The 22,827-nt window shown below is 38.0% G+C and overlaps 1 protein-coding gene and 2 pseudogenes across 1 annotated transcript in view; 2 read left to right on the plus strand and 1 right to left on the minus strand.

The window, feature by feature from the left end:
* SLC16A10 (solute carrier family 16 member 10) overlaps window positions 1-22,827 on the plus strand; it is a 99,846-nt gene that overhangs the window by 16,515 nt on the left and 60,504 nt on the right. The gene's annotated exons all lie outside the window — the stretch shown is intronic.
* Window positions 4,011-4,077, minus strand: LOC138396219 (small nucleolar RNA U13; annotated as a pseudogene).
* On the plus strand, window positions 22,029-22,088 carry LOC138396221 (small nucleolar RNA U13; annotated as a pseudogene).

Raw genomic sequence — 22,827 nt, forward strand, 5'->3', positions numbered from 1 at the left:
CTGTCAAAACTGATCAGCTTTCCTAAGCCTAATAATAAGTGAACAGAAACTAGTTGCCTTCAACCCTTTCCTCCCTGCATTGTAGCATGATCATTCTATAACTCTGGAAACTGTGTACGGAACAACAGGAAAAATACATTAAAACACTATCTTGTGGTAGGTTTTCAGGTAGGCATTAAACAAAGTCAGAGCCTTAGCCCTAGCTGAAGATTAACAAAGCTGTCTTCACAGGTAAAGGCTTGTACCTGTGTATGCATTTTTGGTTACTAGAATTAGGCAAGTTTATAATACTATAAAATTGGTTTGAATATAGATGGTTTAGGACGTGAGTCTTTTGGTGGCAGCAGTTCTATTTATTTATGCATTAAATAAATGAATATTTTGAAGGAGTCAACATTGTGTAAGTACTGTTTTCTATTAAATGCTACCATTTCATAGGCAGGAGGTAGTGTCTTGTGGCTTGTGGTGGGGGTGGGAATAAAGAAGAGTGTGAAGAGTCTTCAAAAAGTTCATGGAAAGTGTGTATTATGGAAAAACTATGCACAGATTTAAAAAAATTTTTTACATCAAAATATTGTTAGTTCTGAACAGGATCTAGTTTGAGGCACTAAGAATGATAAGACATCAGTATGAAAAGAGCCCCTTTCAGAACAACATGAATTCTGCTAAAATTGAAGCAAGAACACCATCAAACTTATGATGAAACTTGGGTGGAGGAATGGTCAAATCATTGATGCTTTATGAAAAGTTTATGGGGACAATGCCCTAAAGAAATCATCAGTTTACAAATGGATAACTCATTTTAAGAAGGGATGAGACAATGTTGAAGGTGACGCCCACAGCGGCAGACCATCCACATCAATTCGCAAGGAAAAAAGTCATATTGTTCATGCCCTAATTGAAGAGAACTGATGTTAACAGCATAAACAATAGCCAACACCACAGATATCTCAATTGGTTCAGCTTACACAATTCTGACTGAAAAATTAAAGTTGAGCAAACTTTCCACTCAACAGGTGCCAAAACTTGTGCCCAGATCAGTTGCAGACAGGACTAGAGCTTTCAATCGAAATTTTAAATAAGTGAGATCAAGATCCTGCAGCAGTTCTTTGAAGAATTGTAACAGGAGATGAAACATGGCTTTACCCAAATGATCCTGAAGACAAAGCAATGGCTACCAAGAGGTGGAAGTGGTCCAGGCAAAGCAAAAGTGGTCTGCTCAAGATCATGGCAACAGTTTTTTGTGATGCTCAAGGCATTTTGCTTGTTGACTTTCTGGAGGGCCAAAAAATGGTAACCTCTGCTTATTATGAGAGTGCTGAGAAAGCCAAAGCATTAGCAGAAAAATGCATGGGAAAGTGTCACCAGAGAGTCCTTCACCACCACAGTGCTCCTGCTCATTCCTTTCGTCAAAGGCAATTTTGCAAGATTTTCGATGAGAAATAATTAGGCATCCACCTTGTAGTCTTCTTATTTGTTGTTAGAACAGCAGAAAACTACTTATTTAAAAAATTTTATTTTTAACTATATGGATACATAGTAGTTGTATATATTTATAGGATACATGTGATGTTTTGATACAGGCATATGGTGTGTACTGATCAAATCAGGATAATTGGAGGTATCCATCACAAACATTTATCATTTTGTGTTAGGAACTAATTCTATTCTTTTAGTTATTTTAAATATACAATAAATTGTTGTTAACCACCTTAGCAGTCTTGGTTTGGCTCCTTCTGACTCCTTTTTGTTTTCTAATCTTAAAAATATCTTTAAAGACACCCATTTTTCTTCAGTTGATAATGTAAAGTAAAGACTGCATTGACATGGTTAAATTCCCAGGACCCTCAGTTCTTTATGGATGGACTAAATGGCTGATATCATTGATTACAAAAGTGTCTTGACCTTGATAGAGCTTATGTTGAGAAATATAGTTTATATTTTTTGTTTTGATTTTTTTTGGTGCCATTATTTTTACCTTTTAATTCCATTTTTCCATGAACTTTTTCAAGTCCCCTCATATACATTTTAATCCTAAGGGAATGAAGAAAGGAGGAAATCCTAATCCTATGTTTTCCACCTGAGTACAGTGCCTCAAAGGCAGACCAGCATTTACCCTATGGAGTTTGAGGTCTCTATTCAGGAGGCTCCCAAGGAATCCCAAAGAGGGTAAAAGATTGCTGTGCAGGTAGAATCAGAGACACACTGCTTATTTATCACAATCAAAATAATGCTATTTTGCTAATAAAAAAATTCACCTGCTATGTACATTGTAAATTGTTGCCTTGATAAGGTTTCTGGAAATAAACAGAAACCTTGGCTAAGTATTGTTTCGAATCAGTAGAAAAGGATTTGTCATTATCAAATGAAACACAATAATATATATATGGGATTGACTCATCTTAGAGCTAAAATGTAAATTAGGTCTTTAGAAAAGAAATGTAGGGTTAAAAATCTTAAGTAGGACACATTTTAAAAGGCACATTTAAAAATTTAATTTTTAAAAGTCAGCTTTATTGAGGGATAATTTATATATGATAAAATTCTCCAATTTTAAGTGTACAATTTGATGAACTCTGACAAATGTATACAGCCATGTAACTGCCATCACAGTCATAATACAGATCATTTCCATTACCCCAGGTGTTTCCTCATTTCTTTGGCATACCCTATTTTAATTTTAATTTTATTCTATATTGTTTATCTGTATTTTAAAATTTCTTAAGATAATACTATTTTTTTTTAATTAAAAGAATTGAAGCCAGATACAGTGGTATGTGTCTGTAGTCCCAGCTACTTGCGAGGCTGAGGTGGAAGGATTGCTTGAGGCCAGGAGTTTGAGGCTGCAGTGAGCTATGATTGTGCCTGTGAATAGCCACTGCAGTTGGCCTGGGCAACATAGTGAGATCCTGTGTCAAAAAAAAAAAAAAAAAAAGAAAGAAAAAGAAAAAGAGAAAGAATTGTTACTGAATAAAGATGTAAAAAAATGGGAGTGGGAGGATTCTGGAAAGAGTTACAGGTTTTTGGCTTGGGGGATTGGGTGAATGGTGGTGCTACCAATCAAGAGAGTTAAATATGGCTGAGATTCCCTATATTTAAAAAAGACCAAAGAAGGTCCATTGAAATGAATCAGTGAGAAATCCTTGATGACTTCAGCTATCACACTTTCATTGGCCTGGGTGTGCAGGGAGTGGAATCTGTGGAGCAGTGACTGGGAGGTAGAGATGGGGTGCAGGCCAAGAAGGGAGGAAGTGAAGTCAAGGGAAGAATAGGGTGAGAACTGGAGGAAGGTTAGAGTCAGGGAGAGTAATGATACTGTAATTATTTAAAGATGGGAGTAGCTTGGGGAGACCCGGTGGAGAGAAGGAAGGTAAAGTTAACCAAGTGGCTAATTGATGGAATGAGGTTCATGAGCAGGTCAGAGATGAGGGAATCCAGAGCACCACTGGCGGGCAGGAGTGTTTGCCAGAGGGCCCACCTATGCAGGACCTGGAGAGAGGAAAGTAAGAATGGGGGCAAGTATAGGTAGGTTTGGTGAGGATCAGGAAATGGAAGAGGTCATTAAATGTGGCTCTAGAGTTGAGTACCGGATTTGAAGAGAGTGGCCAAGGTTTGGGAGCTGATTAGCGATAAGGAAAAGGGTTGAGAATTCAGTGAAGATTAGAAACCATGAATTTGGAGTGAAACAAGTTTCTAAGATTGTGCATCCCCCTAACCCCTAACCCAGCTGTGCTCTGATAGGTAAGCAGAGAAGGTGAACTGTACAACTGGTAAAAGGTTAGAAGAGAATCAAAGCCAATCAATTTCATGTTTTCTGTTCATTTTCACCTCTGTACTATAAGGCTTGTTCTCTCTTTTTATATTACCATTGGAGACTCAGGAGTACTCATATGTTTTAAGTTTTGGGTGGAGTTGATTAAACATTTAACAACTTAATGTAATTTTTTACATTTTTATTGCAGTCAAATATATTTAGCATAAATTTTACCATTTAATTAATTTATTTATCACGTCAGATGGGTGATGTGCTGATGTCATAACAAGGTTTCAGGGAGGCACATCTCACACATGTGCATGTTTTTTGAGACAGAGTCTTACCGTTACCCTGGGTAGGGTGCAGTGGCATCATCACAGTTCAGTACAACCTCAAACTCCTGGGCTAAAGTGGTTCTCCTGCCTCAGCTTCCTGAGTAGCTGGGACCAAAGGCGCATGTTACCATGCCTGGCAAATTTTTTTTGTTTTTGGTAGAGACGGGGTCTTGTTCTTGCTCAGGCTGGTCTTGAACTCCTAACCTTAAGAGATCTTCCTGCCTTGGCCTCCCAGAGTGCTAGGATTATAGGCATGAGCCACCATGCCTGGCTTAACATGATGTTTTGAAGTATATATATATGCATTGTGGAATTGTTAAGTCTACCTCACATAGTTATCACTTTTTGTAGTAAGAACATTTAACATCTACTCTCTGCATTTTTCAAGAGTATAATATATCATCATTACTATATTCACCATGCTGTACAATATATCTCTTAAACTTATTTCTCCTATCTAAATTATATATCGTTTAACCAACATCTTCCCATTTCCCCCTCCCTCTCTATCACCCATCCTCCGGTACCATTCTACTCTCTACTTCTAAGATCAACTTTTTAAGATTCCACATATGAGTAAGGCCATGTAGTATTTGTCTTTCTGTGCCTAACTTGTTTTACCATTTTAATCTTTTTTTTTTTTTTTTTTTTTGGTATGGATGGGGCCTTGCTATGTTGCTCAGGCTGATCTTGAACTCTTGGCCTAAAGCGATCCTCCCACCTTGGCCTCCCAAAGTGCTTGGGATATCAGGCATGAGCCACTGCATCTGGCCTCCTTTTGAACCATTTTTAAGTGTACAATTCAGTGGCATTAAGTACATTCACAATGCTGTGTACCCATCACCACCATCCTACAATTTTGAGGCATGACTGTTATCTCTCTTCTACTCTTTGTATCACTCTTGATCTATAAACTCAACAAAGTCCTTTACTGAATACAGTATTTGTATTTTTGAAACTGAGGGATTGATATAAGTTTGTACTGAGCTTAACTTTGGCAAGTGCTATGCAGGGGACAAATTGTGGCCTTTACTTACTAGCTATTCAGTTGTAATTATTTGTTAATGTCTTTCTTCTTACCTAGCCTTGGAAGGTCCATGAGTGCAGAAGCTGTGTCTGTCTTCCTGTCGTGTTTATCATTATGTTTGTACTGCCCAGCACAGTGCTTGGGGCATTGTAGGCATTCAGTGATGTTTTTGAACAAATAAAAGTCCTTCACTGCAAGGAGAATTTATTTTAGCTTAATAAGTTCTTTCTGAATGCTTCATATGGAGTAAGCAAAACTTGTATTCACACATTAATACAGATTATAGGTGTGGCACATTCTAAAGTCTAGTTAATTAGTAGAAATCAAAAAGGGTTTTTATTTGCAATTTCACTTTGGAGAGTATTAAGGTAGACTGTGCATTAAACAAATGGCTGTATAGAATTGGCAGCAATAATCCTGAAGTTTGAAGGCTGTAGGTTAATTAGAATAACTTGATAGAAAGTGAGTTAATTAAATTTGAGAGTTGAAAGAATGTTCCAGTAATTTATGTTCAAACACACTTCAAATATATCAGCAGGTAACAGGAACTTTAGTTGCAATATGCCCCAAAACACCAACAGATTTTATGACTTACAGTAATGTTTTGGAGAAAGAAAAACCAACGAAATAGTTTGGGGCTATCTGGTTCCATTACCCTATATTAAATAAAATATATTAGAATTTAAAATACTATCTTTGTAAAAGTTGAAGATATAGTTTACCTATTAATAAATTAAATTTGGGAATGCTAATTTTCTTTGGTTACACTTATTAATGAATTCAGTAATGCTTTTATTTATTTAACCAATGTGAATAAATATGTGAATTTCTGTTAGTTGGTATTAGATAAATAAAGTATTGTCGTCTTTTTTTTTCAACTGGCTTATGGTTAAATGGAGGCAAAGGGGCAAAATACACATATAAGAATTAATTAGTAATGTAATGTATCCCTGTAAGAATTGTCACAATTTATATGTGTTTGTAAAAATAAAATTAAAAATCCCACTGGAGGATGTTTTTTAAAAATAAAATATGCCTCCAGCAAGGTGTTTTTGGATTGAATGGAAAGGAAAAAAGAAAAAGCTATCAGGAGTTTCAATTCTATTTACTTGCCATTTTTAACTCTCAGTAAGGTAAAACTGGAGTTTCATTTCAGAAATCAGTAATGGAAAATTTTTTATGTACCGTCAGCAAAATCTCTGGGGTTACTATGGCTTTTCATTGTGAGGCATGGGTGTGCACGCGATCATGTGTATGAGTGTGTAGATCAGACAGTGGGTGTAGGTCTTTGAAACGGACTTTTTGACTAAAATTATAGTGAGAAAGAAGAATATAAATGAGGGGGGAAAATGGGGAATGCAGGAGGGGTATGGAAGAGCAGCCTCAGAGGAAACAATGAATGAGGCTCCGTCTTAGTTGTGTAAATGCCACTTCCTTGTTGCCCCACCTTTGTACTTTACAGTGATGTTGTATGATGCTGGTGTTCAGCTAGCTCTGAGTGAGTTAGAGGGGTCAGCTGAGTAGAGGCAGGTCAGGGGTCTCAGTGCCTGCATGGCTGAAGTGAGCAGATTGCATTTCCAGCTGGACTCTGGAGTAGCAGCAGCTATGGGGAGCAGCAACAGCACAGATTTCCAGGAAACAGTCCCTCCAATTGTCATTTTTATTCCTGAATATCAAGTTTAGTTATTCAGGTGGCTGCTATCCTCAGCTACTTACAAATCAAGCAAGCAAGGAAACCTTTCTTCTGTTTCTCTTCTCTCCTTCCTTTTTTCTTATTTCTATCTTGTTTGTTACACCTTTTCTTTATTTTAGTTAAGCATACACATTTGAATATCGGTAGTAACCATTTCTACTGGCAAGCATAGGGTTTCTGCTTTACCTAAGTGTCATCTAATGCTGTGTTGTGTCATAGTAAATGAAGACATTAAAGGTGTTGCGTATGTGTAACAACATTGGTAAATCTCAAAAATATAATGTTGAGTGAAAATACAAAGTTGTAAAATGTTTAATATGATACCATTTACATTTTTTTAAAAAAAGTAAAACAATACTACACATTCATAGACTCTAAAAGCTATATTGATGATAAGATCCACTGTCCTAGATACACTGAGAAAGGGGGGAACTGCCAGTTAAACTGTGATGTAATGCCTTATTATGGATTGTAAGGTGCATTGCATTTTAGAGATGTTATAATGGGGAAAAAATGTGCATCTTAGAATTGAAGGTAAATTCAATTAAATTATTTCAAGGGAAATAAGGTAAATATATTTTATTGAAACATAGTTATGTAATAAAAATATAAAAACATGCATAGGAATGATATTTAGCCAATATAGGATGTGGTTATCTCTCTGAAGGAAGGGAGGGAAAAGGAGGAGGGGGCCATACAAGGGACTTCAACTTTATAATTTATTTTTTAAAATTCTAAAGCAAATATTACAAGAAATTAAGATTTGAGAAAGTTGGTAAGTACCTATAATTTTCTGAATGCTTTCAATATTTTATAATGCAAAGTATATATTTAAAAGGTACATAAAAAGCAAGTTGCAAAAGCCTATCTCTGTATAGTAGATTCTGTTTTTTTTCTAGTATGATTTGATTGTATGTTCTTCTGGACTTTTTCCTATGTCCATCATACCATAGCAGTGCGTTTGTTTATTTTTGTTTTTTGTGGAAGGGGAACCAGATTGCTTTCTACATCTCCATTTTTATATATGAATTAAAAGATGTACAGGTATCATGTATTATCTTAGTAATGATAAAACAAGGAAAAAGTTTTTAATGATAAAGATATCACAGAATGAACAAGATTAGCTGGCACTATTTCTTGCTGTTAAAAAGCCGTAAGACATGTGTTCATTATTTCTTTGAAGCCAGATTTCTGGTTGCTCCCCTTATTCTTTCTTTCTCAGGCATGTGGTGTCTAGAGAGGGTCGAGTCATGGAGTACCTTATAAAAAAATTATTGTACAAGTTGAGCAAAACTCAGCAGTATCAAGCCTAGAAATCTGATAAACAGACACTTAAAATAGTCACTTAAATTTTTTTTAACCGTTTAACTGAAACCTAAAAAAGAGTCTGCAGTTTTGCCCTCCTGTCAGCAGATGAAAAAGGGCTGTCATAGTGTTTGCTTACTATGTGAGAAATAAGCAGTGAGAAATCAAGGGACTGAAGGGGTATTTGTTTTATCATATTATTTGTAGGGACCTCTCACCTCCAACACCCATGAAAAAGGAATATTTCCCATATCCTGTAATTTTTTTTAGTATCACACTTAGATGTTTAATAATCCTTACTGTTTGTTAGATTAAAATAAATTTGACAAGATCTATTTAAAAAATGCCAAATACAGTTACATCACCTGACCCAGAATCTCACTCCCTAGCATCTTGCCTAATGAGTAATAAGAAAGAAAAAGCTAAATGCATGAAGAGGTTCACTGTGCCATTACTGTAAAAAAACAAAACTTTGGATGGAGTTAACTTAAATGCTCCCCAATACCGAAATGGTTAAATATATGCTGATGATCTATTTTATGGACTATGTTGCAACTGTAAATGATAATGGTTGCTGTGAAGCAACATGGAAAAGCTTGATGCTGAAAAAGCAGGATGTACTACATGACTAGAACTCTAAAAATGTGTGTGCATGTGAAAAGAGGTAAGGAAATATAGAAAAATGAAAAAATGGTTCTATTAGAATGGTAGAATTTTGAGTGGATTTTTCTCCTCCACTATGTGTAAAAATTTTTGCACTTATTTTTTTGGGCAGACAGATCTTTTTCAGAGAAATTTGAATTTCTCTTTAATAAAATGGCAGATGGTAGGTTGGGGGATACTAGAAAACTAAAAGCAGTAGCCCTTTTGAAGACAAAAGTAGCTGGGTGTGGTGGCCCATGCCTGTAATCCTAGCATTTTGGGAGGCTGTGGTGGGAGGATCACTTGAGGCCAGGAGTTCAAGACCAGCCTGAGCAATATAGCAAGACTCTGTCTCTACAGAAAATAAGCAAAAGGGGCCGGGTGCAGTGGCTCACGCCTGTAATCCTAGCACTCTGGGAGACCAAGGCAGGTAGATCGTTTGAGCTCAGGAGTTCGAGACCAACCTGAGCAAGAGCGAGACCCTGTCTCTACTAAAAATAGAAAGAAAATTAGCTGGACAACTAAAACATATATAGAAAAAACTAGCCAGGCATGGTGGCGCATGCCTGTAGTCCCAGCTATTCGGGAGGCTGACGCAGAAGGATTGCTTGAGCCCAGGAGTTTGAGGTTGCTGTGAGCTAGGCTGACACCATGGCACTTTAGCCTGAGCAACAGAGTGAGACTCTGTCTCAAAAAAAAAAAAAAAAAAAAAAAAATTAGCTGGGTGTGGCACACCTACAGTCCCAGTTACTTGGGAAGCTGAGGCAGGAGGATTGCTTGAGCCCAGGAATTTAGGCTGTAGTGATCTGTGATCGGGGCTACTGAATTCCAGCCTGGGCAAAAGAGCAAGACTCTGTCCCCCCTAAAAAAGGAAAAAAAAGACTAAAGCATTTTAAACCAGAATAGCTTTAGCAGTGTACATATTGATTATTTAATTTTGTCCTTTAGAACTGAGATCCCCAAACACCAGGCTGCAGACCAGTACTGGTCTATGGCCTATTAGGAACTCTCACGCAGCAGGAGGTGAGTGGCCAGTGAGCTTCATCTGTATTTACAGCTGCTCCCCATCACTTACATCACCACATAAGCTCTACCTCGTATCAGATCAGCAGCGCATTAGATCTAAGAGGAGCTTGAACCTTGCTATAAACTGTGCATACAAGAGATCTAGGCAGTGATGCTAGTGCTGGGTAGCAGCTGCAAATACAGATTATCATTAGCAGAGAGGTCTGACTGCACAATAAATGTAACACACTTCAGTCATCCTGAAACTGTCTTCCACCCCTACCCCCATCTATGAAAAAATTGTCTTCCTTGAAACTGGTCCCTGGTGCCAAAAAAGTTGGGGACTGCTGTTTAGAAGAAAGAAAAAGTTGGCCTAGCACAATTAGATGGAAGTTGGGCTATTGAAGAAGATTGGTAAAAGAAGTGGGAGGATCAAAGCTGATGTGACTGACTTATTCCTTTGTACTACCAAATAAACCAAATTTTTGGACTGTGTCTACTTTAGTCAATATTTGATTATTTGCTTTGAAGCTATTTGTTTGCAATAATGCCATTAACATCCTCAACAGAGCCAGTCTAACCCTTAGGTGGTAGGTAGAATTATGACTAATTTTATCATTTATATAGAAACTGAACCCTTTAAAGGCATGAAGTACTATTTCTTTTCTCTATACTTCTTGTTTTTGATTTTTGCTTCACCACTGATTTATGACTAACACAAATCCCATAATTAACTCACAGCTGCCATTTTGCCATCATAGCTAGAATGGGAGCTGGTGATGAGTGGGGAAAGAATAGAGAAACTAATAAACTGAAAGAATTTTAGACGTCTGGGGCTTTGCTGACCAATTAGTCCAGTCCCTTCATTTTACTGGTAAGTAAACAAGTCTCAGGGACTCAGCAGTGACCTGTGTCTTAGGACTCCAAATCTAGTGCCCTTTCTGTTGTACTGCAAGGAGAGAAAAGGAGCGAAAGGGAGAGCAGAGCCAAATTATTGACATTTTAGGGGCTGCTTTGTCAAGAAGAATAGGACACTGGACTTGGTGTCACTATCATTGTAAGTTACAGAGATTTTACAAAGACTACCACCCCTAAACAAAAATAGGTAAAAGATATGAACAGGCAATTCAGAAAGAAGAACTACAGTAGACATGAAAGAATAGGCAACATCATTTAAAAAATATAAATGATAAAATAAATGTTTATTGCTACTTTAAGATAAAACAGTTATCTATGAGCTTTATTATAATTTTTTTCCTATATGACAAGATAGCAACTGATCTATAAGCTTTATTATTTGGGCCATTGGCCTTATAGTGCTTTTGTTGACAACCTACCTTAATTTTAGGAAATGTAATTATAATAGGAAAGAAACTAATGCAAATGGTAAAAGACAAAGTATAACCTGGTTAATAATTTTCATGAAAGTTGTGGCAGTTTTAAATTTCTCTTTATTCATTCATTCCAATTCTATCTAGCACCTATAAGATGTATTATCCCAGGTTGTATGTGGCAGCAATGGACCACTAGGAAGGAAGATGTGAAGGACTCAGAGCAGTTGAGAATAGGTATCAGCACTTAATTGTACTTTCCGTTCCTGCCCCACACCACCAGAGAAGCTAGTTCAACTCTGATTAAGGAAATGTGTTGGCCAGGCGTGGTGGCTCACGCCTGTAATCCTAGCACTCTGGGAGGCTGAGGTGGGCAGATCGTTTGAGCTCAGGAGTTCGAGACCAGCCTGAGCAAGAGCGAGACCCCCATCTCTACTAAAAATAGAAAGAAATTATATGGACAGCTAAAAATATATATAGAAAAAATTAGCCAGGCATGGTGGTGCATGTCTGCAGTCCCAGCTACTTGGGAGGCTGAGGCAGGAGGATCGCTTGAGCCCAGGAGTTTGAGGTTGCTGTGAGCTAGGCTGACACCACGGCACTTTAGCCTGGGCAACAGAGTGAGACTGTATCTCAAAAAAAAAAAAAAAAGAATAAAAAAAAGGAAATGTGTTTATGCTTATTCAGAAAATTCTGCAGGGTCCCCAGGAAGACAAAGCCAAAGAATGAGAATAATGAAACCAGGAACAGGACCAAAAGTAGGCACAATCACTGGAGGGTGTAATGCTGAAGAAGACAGGGAGGGGACTTGGCATGAAGTCAAGTACAGATCAGAGAAACCAAGATTAAGGGGACTGAGTGGGTCATCTGTCCTTGGCAACCATTATGCCACATCTTCTGAACAGACCTTATAATCTTCTGAAGGACTAAACCAGCCCAGGATATGATAAGGGGTTTGAACTTAATATTGCTGACACAAAAATAGGCCTCCTCAGATCCTATTTGGAAGTGAGCAGGGCAAAAGTAATAAATATTCAATGTTGCTTTTTTAATGGTGATTATATATTTTAGAGGGGTGCTCAATCAGACCATTGTAGATGGCTCATTCTTTTTAATCTCTGTAGCAAGAGTTGGCAGATATTCTCTGTAAAGGGCCATATAGTAAATATCTTAATGTAGGCTGCATGGTCTCTTTTGCAGTTACTGTGCTCTGCTCTTACTGTGCAAAAGCAGCCATATACAACATGTAAACAAACAAATGAGTGTGACTGTGTTTCAATCCCCCCTCCCTACCTCCCCTTCCTAGCTCCCTATCGCATGTTCACTGTTACTCTCCACCTGGGGCAACAACTGGGTCAGATGGTGGTGGCGGGAGCCTATGTTCTGCTGTCACCCTCCACCTCCTGCTGTGCTTGGGAGCAGGGTTAGGGAGGGTTGGGACCAGGCGCCTGTGTCTTGCAGAGTTGTGGGGAGTGGTGGTGGTCATCCTCACCCTGGGCTGGCAGCATGCTGGTACATTAGTGGGCAGCTGACTGAGGTGACTGTGTATCCTGAACCTGGACCTGACTGTACCTTGGCTTTAGTTTGCTTCTTGGCATTCCTTGGAAACCCATCTCAACTGCAGAGACAAAGAAGGATAGGTTTTGGGATTTTTAAAGATGGAACTCAATATGCTAACTGTCAATCAGAAAGGAGTTCAGATTTTGGCTAGGCTGGGTCACTAATTTTCCAGGCAAGATGGATTTTAATGCCTAGTGGACCCACTAGTGACCTTTCTCCACCGTGGGCTGGCTGAGGAGGAATCCTGGCTTTAAAGAACTCTGTATTTAAAGCTTCCAGGGCACAATTGAGATCCTCTTCCAGGTGCAGGTCTTCCTTACAGACTTAGCACCTGGTCTGGGTAAGGGCTCTTGTTACTGAGTTCTTATCAAGTTCTTATCATGCTCAACACAGCTTCCTGCTTCCCCAGAGAGAACTGGTGGGTTCTGTTTTATAGGCTGTCTGCATGGTTGGCATTCACCCTCAGCTACTGCCTGTCATCTGTCTTCTGGCAGAGGGGTGCTTAGCATTATCACTAGATACTGCTGTTGGTATCTTATTTATTACTAGTTCTTCATCACTGAGAATCATTCCATTAGGAAAATAAACATTGCCTCACCTGTTCACGGTGTAATATTTTCACTTGCCTTTCACTCACATGTTGCATATTAACTTTCCTTCTGAAAAGATCAGCATGATCTTGGAGCCTAGTGTGATGTGGATCTCATTACTTACTGTGTATGTTTTTATCATCAGGCGCTTCTTTGGGCTCTAGCCCATTCCTCCCACCTGTCACCATCCTGTCAGGCTGATCTCTGCCTGCTTCCATAGTAACTTTACTTTTAGAGTTTTGTTTCTTCTCTTTACCTACATTTGCCTCCCTTGTCAAATATAATTCTCTCATGAGCAACTGTGCCTGATAATCCCAATGTAAAGGCCACAGCCCAGGCTGTTTTAATGCTTGCAACGAAGTCTCTTCAGATTACTACAGCGTAAAAGAATCCATTCCCTTACACCGTCTCATTGTTTACTGGATCAATTATTTATGTACTTGTGTAATTCACATCCATGCTCAGGTATGTGTCAGTGTAGCTCTGAGACTGTGGCTCTCTCTGGAGAAGGGTCTTTGGGATTAGCCTACTTCCTCAGTCTCTAGTTTAGTGAGGACTGAATCAGGGGGAGACTGCAGGTTAAGACTTGTTGCTACTTACTTTTTATTTTAAGCCCTTGAGCCAGGAGGTGTCTGATTCTTTTGTGTTTCGATAGACTAATAACCAGTAACAGTTCCTAAATATTTTTGATGTAGGTCTTAGGGTCAGTAGGAGTCTGCATCTGAACCCCTTGGCAGGGATGGTGTCCCTGGTGTGCTAGATTTGAGTCTTTGTCTTCCATCATACTGACTTATGTGACCTTCAGCTGAAGGGGTCCTTTTGAACCTAAATGCCCTTCTGAAGAAAGTGCTAAAAAGAGAAGAAGAGTTTGCATTATGTTACCATCAGGGAGATGCTGGCTGTAATCCTCTCCTCTATTTTTCGCCTTCTAAATTCTTCAAGAAGTCCCAGAGCTGAGAGTCCGCCCTGGATCAGAAGGAGCAGGAAAGTCAGCCAGAGGTGGGAAAGAGGCCATGGGTTCCAGTGCTACTCCAGGGGGTGTTGAGAGGCAGCATTAAGAGCAAATCAAGGGCCGGGTGTGGTGGCTCACACTTGTAATCCTAGCACTCTGGGAGGCTGATGGGGGAGGATCATTTGAGCTCAGGAGTTCGAGACCAGCTTAAGCAAGAGCAAGACCCTGTCTCTACTAAAAATAGAAAAAATTGTCCAGGTGTGGTGGCTCGTGTCTGTAGTGCCAGCTACTCAGGAGGCTGAGGTAGGAGAATTGCTTGAGCCCAGGAGTTGGAGGTTGCTGTGAGCTAGGCTGATGCCACGGCACTCTAGCCTGGGCAACAGAGTGAGACTCTGTCTCAAAAGGAGGAAAAAAAAAAAAAAAGGAGCAAATGAAACACTCTGAGGTACTAAGAGAAAATCCAGGATCATACAACATAAGATAGAGGGGTTCTTGATTAGTAGTGGGCTTTTGGTTGGCAAGAAGTAAGTAAACTTTAGGTGGTGGGATTTGCCATAGAAATATAGAGGACCGTATGCTTTCAAGTCTTGTTAAGGTAGGACCATTTATCTGCTTATTTTGTACAAAATTATTTGACATTGGTTGGTGGCTGAGAAATGGACTTTTGTACATTAATGAAAGTTTTTTATTTTTCCCTAATAGAGTGATTTTTTGTTGTTGTTGAACTCTTAAAACTTTACTCTGGCTTAGGTTGAGTGGGAATGGCAGAGAATAATAATTTTTAGTGTAATCTTTAGTATGATGTAAAAATAAATCTCTAAAAACACAAAGTAGAAAACGTTCTTTACAGACTTTCTATAGGAAAAACAAATGTTTATTAAGTTCTGCTTATCAACTGTTTGTTCTTCCTATCTCTACAGTTTCGTCCATTAATGACTATCAGAGTTAAGTTCAGTTCATTGCACAGTCTCTGGAAATTTTCCTCACTGTTAATTAGTAAGACTTTGAAGCATAAGTGCTGATGGCTAAATGGCACAATTCATTAAAGCTAGTCATACTTTAACCTTGGTACAGCTATAATGGGAAGGTGAAATACAATTAGGAAAGTATTTTATTAAAATATCTTAAATTTTATTAATAAAATTTATTTTAACCCTCAGTTACTCTGTTTCTAAATTCCTCAGTGACATCTCAATAGATCTGTGAAATCTACAAAGAAATTTATTTTAATCCAGAGATCTTTCTGCATCTCTAACCACACTAAGGCTCACATTTCAACCATAAAAACAGTGTTATAATATGACAGATAATTTATTAGTTCATCCCCTGGGCTAATGGGGGTGGTTTGGAGTAAACCTGTATAGAAATGATATAATAGTATGTTTTAATAAATGTATATAGGTATGGAGTAGTTATCACTTACCTCCTTGTGAAATTTTTGAAGTAAGGTATGATTAAGATTCATTGAAAAACTATCTGATTTGATGAGTCAAAAAGCTACCCTGTCCACACCTCATCAAACTGCCCTTGAAATCCCTTCACTTCTATTAAGTTTTTCTAGTCTGAATATGGCAGTGTAATTTCTTGGATTTTTCTGTGGTTAAATAAGTATCTATTACCACTCTCTTTATTCCTGAATTATCAGCAAACATTTATATTGTATATTTGCTATTAGAATTGCTGTCAGTCACAATATAAAAAAATGTAATGTCTGTTTACTGGTGTATTTTATACTTTCTGGTGTATTTTTACACAAATTAACAACCTTAATTCTAACTTGGCCAACAGGTAGGATGGTATTATAATTGCTATTATCCTTATTGTACAGATGAGGAAACTGAGGCTCTGCTTGACTAGATCAAACAGGAAGTATCTGGGAAACCTAGGACGTAAGCCCAGATCTTTGGACTCAACTCAAGTTCCTTCTACTGCTCAATATTGAACACTGTTATATACTGATTTACATTATAAATTCTTAGAGAAGACAGATGTAGCAATTAGTAACTTTGAATCAGTAGTAGCTTTTTTTAAATTTTTAAAAAATTTTTCAGAGACAGGGTCTCACTTTGTTGCTCAGGCTAGAGTGCAGTGGTCTAATCATAGCTCACTGTAACCTTGAACTTCTGGGCTCAAGCAATCCTCCTACCACAGCCTCCCAAAAAGCTGAGATTACAGGTGTGAGCCACTGTACCGGCCTTGAATCAGTAGTGGCTTTGTTCAAACACAGGCACATGCATATTTTATGGTATATGTATGTATGTAATATTTGTCATAAATGTCAGAATTATAATCAGTAGTGCCCTGTGTTTAGATTTATAGCTGAAACCACTTACTAATTCAGTAGGAATTATTTTAAAGTCCTGGAATAAGAAATATTAAGATTTTGTAACCTAAACTTTTGTACCCCCATAATATGTTGAATTAAAAAAAAAGAAATATTAAGATTTCGAAGACTGTTGAAAACAGTGTTCCAGGCTGGATATTACCTCAGTTTTTCTATGTGATGAATAAGGAGCCAGTGGGCTGGTGTTTGGTGGTAAAAGTGAAGTTGATTTCATCAAGAGTAGTTTCTTGGTATTTATGACTCCTTTTTTTGATGCTAATCCTTTGATTAACTTCTTCCCATGCTTTGTACATACGCAGTTGCGGCTGAAGGATATGTGGGTATAGAACATCCAGTGCTTTATGTTGAAATATGTCTAGTAGTGTCAGATTTATGCTACTACTGATGGCTGTGCCAGAGATGAAGTGTGACATTAAAGAATTGTATTGCTTGCCACATTTCTTTTTGACCTAGTTAGGTTCATGTTAGGCAGTCAATGACTATTTTAGGATGTTGTATATCTGCATATTACTTTATACTTTTCAATTTGTTTTTATGTATTTGCCCTCACAATAAACCTGTCAAGTGAGATGAAATGGTTATTATCATATTGCATATCAAGAGATCTGACTTGTAGATAGTATAGCACTGTCATTAAGAATAGTTCTTATATTTTTATATGAATTATATATTATTTATCAGACCAGAATCCTGGCTCTACCAATTATTAGAGTGACCTTGCAGCAATTTAATCTCTCTAAGCTTTGGTTTTCTAATCTGTAAAATGGGGAACCTTGTAGGATTGTTGGGTGGTTTAAATGAGATAATGGGTAGAATATGTTTAGAACAGTGGGGCATATAGTAGGCACTCAATAAATATTAGGTAGTTTATTTTCAGAGGTTATTACTCATTTATTTAACTCAACAAAAATTGAGAGCCTTCTATGTGCTAGTCACTGCTAGATAACAGGAATACAGTGGCAAACAAGATAGGATGCTTACTCTAATGAAATTTATGTTTTAGTGGTAGAAATGATAAATGAATCAATAAGAATTTAATGGAGTGTCAATGACTTTGAGGAAAGTAAAATGGGACAAGGCTTGAGAATGGTGTTATTAGTTGGGAAGTCCTGTTGCAGGAAGTGGCATTTGGTTTGAGACTGGAGTGACTATAACCGCGTGCAGATATGGGGGAATAGCCTCTCAGGAAGAAACAAGTGCAAAAGCTGAGAGGCAGGATCATGGGCAGCACATTTTATCAGTGCAGTGGGGAGAGGTGGAGGGACTAGATTATGTAGGCCTTGTAGGCCAGGGTAAAGAACTGGGATTTCTCCTAAGTGTGGGGTTTTGAGCAGGGAAGTGATGTATCCCATTTTGGATAGGCCAGGTGCTGTGAAGGGAATGAAAATATAGAAGAAACGTGTCTGTCTGCTGTAATTGCGTCTTGTGTGTCATACAACTAGATCAGCAATCAGAACTGCACAGTGTTCCTGCTACTATACTCCTATTCTGATCATAGGGTGGTATTTATCATGTATTCTTGCAGCAGTCATCTCTGAAGTGATGTTATGGTTCTTGCTATCTGTCAATGAATCTGTTTGCTCTAACAGTCTAAAGGGGCATGGAGGGTGGAGACAGTAGGGGGAAGGGTAAACAGGCTATTTCTGAACAGACACAAAATAGGAATTAGGAAGTAAGGGGAGTGAAGGGAAAAAGCAAGATCCTGTTATACATGGAGAGGGAAGCTGCTGGAACTGTGGCTCCTTGAGATTATGTGGGTGAACCAGCATGGGCTGGGCCACGTCTGCCCAACTCACCAAGCTGCATTCAGGCAGTGCAGTCCCAGTTGCTGCCACCTTTACTGTAAGGCCTTAGACTGTTAGCAGCTTTTCTCTTCTGCACTGAGGCCGAAAGGGGCAGTGACATCCTTGAGTTTTCTTCTTAAAATAGGGTTTCATATCCTTTGAATGATTCAGTTTAGCTATTATAATTGATCAATTAACATTATAAATAATAGTTATATTTAATTATTACAGTAGCAAACATTTATTGAGTGCTTACTAAGTGCCAGTTCCAAGCTTTTTTACCTCCATTATTCTACTGCCATCTTTCCTATTTTACCAATGAGGAAAATGAGGCACAGAGAAGTTAATCTGTTTGAGGTCCGACAGGAGATCAGTGATGCCGGGGTTCAAACTCACGCCTGGTTTCACGTGAGAGACTCTGCTCTTAATTGCTTCCTCACAATCATATGTTTAATAATTAATTATTGGTTATTTAGTGGTCTGATAAGAAGTGAGGTGGTGCTTTTCTTTTGGAGAAGGAAGACTAGTTGATCAAGACACACTGGTTGGTTTGAAGAAGAAATAGAGATGTTAATCCCATGGCACCGAACTCTAAACCTTTTTATTCTGAAGAGTTCCACCTGTGTACTATTTGAAGTGAAATGCATTAAGGAAGACTATTTATTGAGGAGAGAACTAATACCTCTGTTTCCTTAGAAAAGGGTGTGTTGTCTGCTTAGAAGGGGGCTAACCAGTGACAGATTGAGATTATTACTTCTTTAGTGATTTTTTAATTGACAAAATATAATAATAATAATTTGTAAATTAAGAAAAATCTTAACCCCAACAAATTTTTATTTTTTCATTCACTTCCAGTTCTCATGTCTATGTATGTATAATTTGTACATAGTTAGATAATTATTAGAGTACCTACTCATTTTTCATTTAGCATTATGTTGTAACGGGTTTTAAAGTTAAGCAGTAAGCCTCTCCAGTGAAAAGGAAAAGATTGGAATATGAAAAGGTTATGTGGCATTAATAATTGATTGGGATGATGCCTTCCAGGCAGCCCACGTCAGTTTTGGAGCTGGCCTTGGAAGGAGCAGCTGTGTGTTTGGACCTTGGAAAGTCTTGATCTTTCCAGTCTGTCAGGCTTCCAAGAAAGTTGGGGGTGGGGAATGGAAAAATACAGTGGTTTGGAACTGATGTGAAACTAACAAGCTGGTTGAGTTCAGTGTTAGAAAAGAGGAAAAACAATCTCTACCTGTTATGGTACTTTAATTGAGGTTAAAGCTTTAGTGAATAGGCAGTGCATTATAGTTTGTCAGAATTATCAATATTTTGTTCTTTTCAGTGACTTTGTTTAATATTAATAGTTATTGGTTATAAAACTAGTTTTATCAGTGGAAGAACAAACTATTCGACAAATACTATGTTAGTGATAAAATGTTATTCTGTATTTAAACTCAGTTTAACTCAAAGCGGTTTTTTTTTTTTTTTTTGAGACAGAGTCTCACTCTGTTGCCTGGGCTAGAGTGCCGTGGCATTAGCCTAGCTCACAGCAACCTCAAACTCCTTGGCTCAAGCGATCCTCCTGCTTCAGCCTCCCAAGTAGCTGGGACTACAGGCATGCGCTACCATGTCCGGCTAATTTTTTCTATATATTTTTAGGTGTCCAGCTAATTTCTTTCTATTTTTAGTGGAGATGGGGTCTCACTCTTGCTCAGGCTGAGCTCGAACAGTCCACCGGCCTTGGCCTCCCAGAGTGCTAGGATCAAAGTGGGAAGTATCAAATTTGTATAACTGTAGACTAGCCATATGATTATTCAGAGACCTCCATGAAATAACTCCAAACACCCTTAGGGGGAAATCCCAGATTCAGAATCTTTCCTATTAGCTGACCCATCCAAACTGCCTTTTTTCTCTTGGGCGTCTGGATGTGATAAGAGGTAACTTGAGAGAAAGGAAACAGGACAAAGTTGAGATCCTGTTAAACCTGAATGCAGAAGGCCTGAGACAATTTATCGATAGAGACAATTGTTTCCTCTTTTCTCCCTCTTAAAATAAGTAAAATTTAAAGTGACTTTTTCGGGCACATTGTATTTGATATGATTGAGGTCATCTTACACAGCAAAATCCTGGGAAAGTAACTTATATAACTAGAATTCCAAAATCAGATTTTATATTAAATTTAAGCCATCAAGCTTCTTTTAAAAAGCTTACATTTGAGATATGAACTGGAATATTTAGTTATGAGACATGATCATATTAGAATATGTAGTTTGCTTTTAAACACTTCTTTGTATGCTCTAAGATCCTGCCCTGCTCTGATCATAACAAAAACATGAGACAAATGTTATTAGCACTGTAGCATATATGTAGGCGTGGGAATGTCTTCTAAATGAAATGCTACCTCAGTGGAGTCAACACAGTGAGGTTTCCAGGGGAGAAGTTCTTTCTGTTAAACTCAAGTAGTTGAGATGGTCTTCAGTGAACCTGTTCTTTGACACATTGCCATTTATGTTTATATGTAACCAGTGCTTAGAAGCATCTTTCCCCAAGCTGTTCTCTTTTCGGGGAGTTCCAGTTGAATGATCGCTGTTGTACTGTCAGCACTGGACATCCATCCTGTTATGCGTGTGTGCAGAGCTGCCTGGTAGGCATTACATCTGCATCACATGCTGCGGCCTTACCAGGCGGAAAGGCCATTCGGTTTTACTGCTGCTGCTTACCAGGTACCTCTGTTTCTTCAAGTACATACCCTGCCACCACCCTGGGCCTTAGACCTCTGTTCCACAGCTATTTTCCATGCTCCCACCTTCATGTCTCTGCTCTGATAGAATCTACGAGGATAATACAGTAGCTTTTCCCCGCCAGGATAATATTTTTTAGTGGACAGGCAGCAATGTATAGTGGTTAAGAGCCTGATCCATACTGTGCCTGATTTTGAATCCTTTCTGGGTTGCTTACTAGGGCAAGTTTCTTAATCTCTCTGTGCCTTGGTTTTCTTAGGTAAAAAGGATATACTAATCGTGCTGTCCTCCTAGGGTTGTTATGAGGATTAAATAAGTTAATATTTATAAATATTTAACACTTAAAACAGTACCTGGCATATGATAAGTGTTATATAAGCATAAAGTAAACCAAATGCTTTTTTTTTCTAATTATAAAGGTAATACATTAACATTGTAGAAAACTTAGAGAATTCAGAAAAGTTATATTAAAGTTTGAATGAATAAATAAATGGGGAATGAGGATGGCAGGAGTATGTTTCAGGAAGGGAGATATGTGATATCCAGAAACTGAGACTGGATTCTGGTATTTGAACCCATAGCCTGATTGTCTTATTCATCAGAGTGGTTTGCCTTTTTTTTTTTTTTACCAATTCCTACATTTTTCCTCCACCATTGATAAAGCAATAAATTTGGTATATTTAATTAATGAATCTTCAGTACACTGGCCTTGAGCCAACTCTGCTACTAACCGGCTCTGTGGCCTTTTGGAAAATTACTTAATCTTTGTGAACCTCAGCTTTCCTACCAACAAAATGGAGTTAATACTCCCTGTCTGGAGGGATTGCTGGGAGGATTTAATGACATATGTATGTGCAAAGCACTTTGCCCTGTGCCTGGCTATTGGAGTGCTCTTTGAATATTCTTCTCCCTTGGTTCCCTTTCTAGCTTTTCTAGCTTTTCAGAATTGGAGTTCATATATATAAGGAGGTCAGATCCTTTTGTAGTTCCTAAGTATGATGATTGGGTGTTCATGTGTATGTGTGAACTGATGTCGGCTTGTCTGAGGTGGGGGGAAAAAAAAAGAAGGTTCTGGTTGCCTCAGAGAGAAAAGATCCAGGAGAGTTACATGGCTTGCTTCAAATCTTCCAAAAACTGAATTCATATGTAAACAAAGTGAGCACACTGACTCCAATTCTCCCACACTTTACACTAAGTTTTGACTTATGGTGTCCATCAGGCTCTTATACTGTGATCTTTTAAGATTCTTTTCCCTCTCCATTTCCTCCCCCTTCCCTTTTTACTGTGAAATATAACCTATGTACAGAATAGTACAAACACATACCTGTATAGTTTGAAGAATACTTATAAACACCTTTATAACGAAACAGAACATTGCCAGCCCAGCCCACTTCTAAAGTGCTTACATGCCTTATGTCTATGGAAGTATGTCAGTGGAGGCTGCGGTATGCCAATGGAGAACCTACTACCTTATGTCTAATTATTTAATATTTAAAGTTATTAAACAAACTTTTAAAATATGTTTTCTACCTTGACAAACCTTTATAAAAGAAATCAGAAAATATGTAAAGTTATGGTATTAAATAATTGAAAGTCAGCAAAATGTCAAATATGACAATTTAATTATTATTTGACTTATTTTAGTATTCTTTTGATAGGACTGTGATGTTTGGATGAGCAATAAAGTAAATTAAAGATATTCACAAATTATGTAATTATCCTATAAAATTATTTACCTTCAGTAAAATCACTAGTTATATTACTATAATCAAG

Source organism: Eulemur rufifrons, chromosome 15 (assembly GCF_041146395.1).
Source record: "Eulemur rufifrons isolate Redbay chromosome 15, OSU_ERuf_1, whole genome shotgun sequence".
NCBI lineage: Eukaryota > Metazoa > Chordata > Mammalia > Primates > Lemuridae > Eulemur > Eulemur rufifrons.